Here is a 4,916-nt window from a genome sequence, read left to right on the forward strand (position 1 = left end):
CAGTGAGCTTCCTGACCACAGAGCAAGGTGGCTACAGTGGATGTGCCTGCCCATGGAGTGAGAGAGCTGAGTGCTTTCAGGCAGAGGCTTATTGGTGGAGTGGGGTGCCACTGGGCACTTATTGGTGAGCTAAAGAGATTTTTAACACTTGCCTGAGCAAGGCAGAGGCCAGGCCGAGGGCCAAGGGGCCAAGGGCTAGAGAGAGGCCTGCCTGTGAGCACAGCTGAAAAGAGGCTGTCTTGATCAAAGAACTGTCTCCTGAGTCATTTCTGATCCTTAATTGTAACCTGCTACTTCCCTAATAAACCTTGTATTAGTTATCTAGTGTGGCTACAACAGAAATACCACAAGTGGAAGGCTTTAACAAAGAGAAATTTATTCACTCACTGTTTAGGAGGTTAGAAGTTCAAATTCAGAGCATTGTCTCTAAGGGAAGGCTTTCTCCATCAGCTCTGGAGGAAGGTCCTTGCCATCAATCTTCCCCTAGTCAAGGAGCTTCTCAGTGCAGCGACCCCGGGTCAGAAGGACGCACTCTGCTCCTGGCACTAGCTTCTTGGTGATTTCAGGCCCCCCTGTCTCTCTGCTCACTTCACTTTTTTATATCTCAAAAGAGATTGGCTTAAGACACAACCTAAACTTGTAGATTGAGTCCTGCCTCATTAACATAAGTGCTGCTAATCCCACCTCGTTAACATCACAGAGGTGGGATTTACAACAGAAAGGAAAATCACATCAGATGACAAAATGGTGGACAATCACACAAAACTGGGAATCATGGCCTAACCAAGTTAACAGATATTTTGGGGGGACACAATTCAATCCATAACAAACCCGATAATCATCAGTATTGTCTGTGAGTTCTGTTTGGCCATTGCAAGGAATTACTGAACCCATTAGAGAAGTAGAGAGTGCCATGGGAAGGATGGCTGGTGTCAGAATTGGTAAAAAGGCTGGAGAGAGGAGGTGTGTCTGACCTCCACCTCATAAGAATCAGCCTTGGGCTGATATTGATGGTGATTCTCTCTTTCCCTTGTGAAGTTAGAGGAGGTCAGACACTGCCGCCACGCCATTCTTACATTCCCCCAGAGCCCATAGAGAAGAAACCATTCCCCTAGAGCCGGAACCCTGAATTCAGACTTCTAGCCTCCTAACTGTGAGAAAATAAATTTCTATTTGTTAAAGCCACCCATTTGTGGTATTTCTAGTACAGCAGCACTAGGTAACTAAGACAGATGGAAATTGAACGTGAGCCTCCCACATGGAAGATGAGAATTCTACCACTGAACCATTGCTGCCCCTATCTTTGCAGAGAGTAGTTTTTCATTAAGTTCTTGTTGAATACATTCTTACACCCATGGATACACGGGGATGTAGCACAGACTTTCCTAGAGTATCATCCACTACCTCTTCTGAGGTTCAGGCATTGTCAGTCCACAATCATTCATGGGATCCATTCACTCCTGTGGGCAAGGACATCTAGGGAACATAGTTTACAGGCTTTTAACCCCTGAGAACAGGCGAGAACTTAGAAGGGAGGTGATGCTTCTGGGTGCCACAGACGATAGCCAATCAGCCCTTCAGAGGAAGGGTTTCAACAAACAATTTATTTCTATGTATCTGTTTATTGTCTGAATTCTGCTCTAAACTGTTAGTCCTATGAGGGCAGAGACCAGGAGTGTTTGACTTACTGATATATACCTGTTACCTGCACAGTGAGCAGTAAGTACTTGGTGAATGCAGAATAAGTTAGTGGATGCTTTGTGCCTAAACTCAGATGCACATCAACTTCACTGACAATGGGCTGGTACTAATAAAGGCAATTTTCATGAGTGCCTAATACCACAGGAGCTTTGCCTAGTTCATCTAATTTATCCTTTAGTATAATCCCTGAGGGGTGGATTTCTTCTGCCATTTTAAATTTGCGTACTAGTCTCCCTAGGGCTGCCGTGACGAAGTATCACAAACTTGTTGGCTTATAAGAGCAGAAATTTATTGTCTTACAGCTCAGAGTCTAGGGGTCCAAATTCAGGGTATCCACAGGGCCACTTCTCTCCAAAGTCTCTGGGGAAGATCTTTCTTGTCTCTCCCTGCTTCTGCCAGCCCCAGGCTTTCCTTGGCTTGCAGCTGCATCACTCCAATCTCTGCCTCCGTCTTCACATGGCCCTCCCCTCTGTGCTTCTCTGTGTCTCTACTCCTCTTTTATAAGGACATCACTCAGATGGGATTAGGACCCACCCCATACTCCAGTATGATGTCATGTTAACCAAACTGATGACATCTTCCAAGACCTTCCTTCCAAGCAAAGTCACATGCACAGGTACCAGAGGCTAGGACTTCCACATACATTTTTGGAGGACACAACTCTATAACAAGACGTGAAAACCAGGGTCAGGTTGGTGATGAAACTTATCTGAGACCACACAGCTAGTAAGTGGTGGAGACAAGGCTTGAAATCGTGTGTTTGATTCCTTTAAACAAAATAAAAGTGTTCTTCTGACGGCATATGCTTCCTTTAGCCTAATACAAATGTCTGTGCTGATTTCACAGATCTCCATTTGTCCTGGGTGAGGCTGGTGGGGAGGGGGAATAGGCAGGGAGGGAAGAGTCCTAGTAGTATTCCTTCTAAAAAAAAAAAAGTCTTAGATTGCTGTTCATCACTTTATATAGCTTGGAAAAAAGACACTTCTCCAGCCCATCTGGGAAGCCGTGGGCCTCATTCAGCATTTGCATACCTGCTTCAAGCACTGGAGATCCAAATTACCTTCTCAAGAGTCTTCTGTTGGCTCCTACAATGAAGAAGAACTCCTGAGCCTCAGACATCACACCCAGAGCCAGGAATCACAGTCCCTGGGGGACACAGCATTTACTTCCTCGCTCAACGAAATTTCCAGAGACACTGAAACAAAGGAAAAATGAATACTTTAGCTTCACTACCCCATCTCAGTGCAGAACTCAGCCAGAAATGTGACACTGAGCTGGAAATGTGAACCGGGAATAGGTCAAAAGGGATAGTGGATAATGTGAAAACTTAACTTTAAATCCACGTGTTATGTTTCTATTTGGCCTTTTGATTGAAGATCTAGCCTAGCCTTCCTCTTTTTCCTCTTTGATCATAACTCTTCATGGGGGTAGGTAAAATCTAGAACCTTGGGGAAATGAAGGTCTGTGCCCGAGGTTCACCAGCCTTGCAGATAAACACTTGCTTACTTTATCAAGTTGGGATTACATTTGACCAAAAGTTATAGAAAACTGGAATAAACTGTAGCTTGAACTAATGAGGGATTTACTTTGCTTACCTAACAGGAAGAGTGGAGGTAGGTAACTTAGGGCTCATACAGACCTCCACAGTGCCTCAGGGGTCCAGATTGCTTCTCTCTTTTTGCTCTGATATCCTTAACATGAAGCTTTCACCCTCATACCTGTCACCGCATGGCTACAATATGGCTGCTCCTTCTCCTGCATTGCATCTGCTTCCCAGGCAGGAATAAGAACAAGGAAGAAGGCAAAAGGCATGTGATAAAGGGTCAGCCCCCTTCTGAAAAGCTTTTCCAGAAGTCTCACTGAGCACTTCTACTTACATTTCAGTGTCCAGAACTGAATCTCATGGCCACCTCTCATTATAACAGAGGCTGGAAAATATAAAATTTTTGGCCAGGCACATTTATCACCCACTCCACAACTGAACTTCTGTTAGAAAGGATGGGGTGGTCGGCTGGCAATATGTCCTCCACCCACTTGGTAACTGCAGCCGTGCTCCTTAAAGGACTAAAACAAACTGAAAATGTCACAAAAGCACCATTTCAATGGTGGAATTCAGGGCCAGCATTGATGATGTGAGGACCAGCTATGCCATATTTTAAGAAAAAATAATAATTCAAGACAGCAACTGCTAGAGACTAGAGATCGCTGCCTTGGACACATGTCGCCTACCAGGGGCTCTGTTTCTTAACACGCTCAGAGTGTCGGAGGTGGGAGGGGTGAGAAGTGGCTTTCTCTGAAGTGTCCTGCACATGTTACCCCAAAGCTGGCATTGGGGTTGGACAGGCACCAGTTTGATTGCACAATTCTTCCCGAAAATCTGCTTTCAGCCTTGGATTCCTCTTTTACGTATCTCTCAGTCTCCTATAGTGGCTGTAACAGAAATACCACAAGTGGGTGGCTTTGAAGAACAGAAGTTTCTTCTCTCACAATTCTGGAGGCTAAAAGTCCAAATCAGGCTCTCTTCTGTGAGCCTCTCTTCTAGTTTATGGTGTCTGCCAGCAATCCTTGGCATTCCTTGGTGTCTGTCTTTCCCTTGTATGTATCTTTCTGTCTAGTTAGCCCTTTTCATAACTCAGAAGGGATTAGGTTTAGGACCCACCCTACACTGGTATGACCTCATTCACGTAGCAAAGGAAACCTCTCTTTCCAAACAGGGTTATATTTATAAGTACCAACCCAAGGGGGAAAAAGAAAAAAACCACTGCCTTCAAGTCGGTTCTGATTCCTAGTGACCTTGTAGGACAGAGTAGGACTGCCCCATAGGGTTTCCAAGGCTGTACATCTTTATGGAAGCACACTGCCATATCTGTCTCCTGTGGTGGGTTTGAACCACCAAACTTTTGGTTGGCAGCCAAGTGCTTTAACCACTGCACCACCAGTACTCCTTATAGGTACAGGGGTTAGGATTTCAACACATATTTGGGGGGGGACACAATTCAGCCCACAACGTGTGCATGGGACCCAACCAGTGTGCACGGGGGCAGCCTCACTGGATGTTACAACACTGAAATACCTCCATACTAGTTGGAAAACACCCCTGACCCCAACCCCTGAGCTTCCCCGGCATCACCCCAGATCACTTTGGTCCTCACTCAGAACCCCAGTGCATTGTCAGGCTTCTCCAGAGAAGCAGAACCAACAGGAGAGCGAGAGTG

Source organism: Trichechus manatus, unplaced genomic scaffold (assembly GCF_000243295.1).
Source record: "Trichechus manatus latirostris isolate Lorelei unplaced genomic scaffold, TriManLat1.0 scaffold00133, whole genome shotgun sequence".
Classification (NCBI taxonomy): Eukaryota; Metazoa; Chordata; class Mammalia; order Sirenia; family Trichechidae; genus Trichechus; species Trichechus manatus.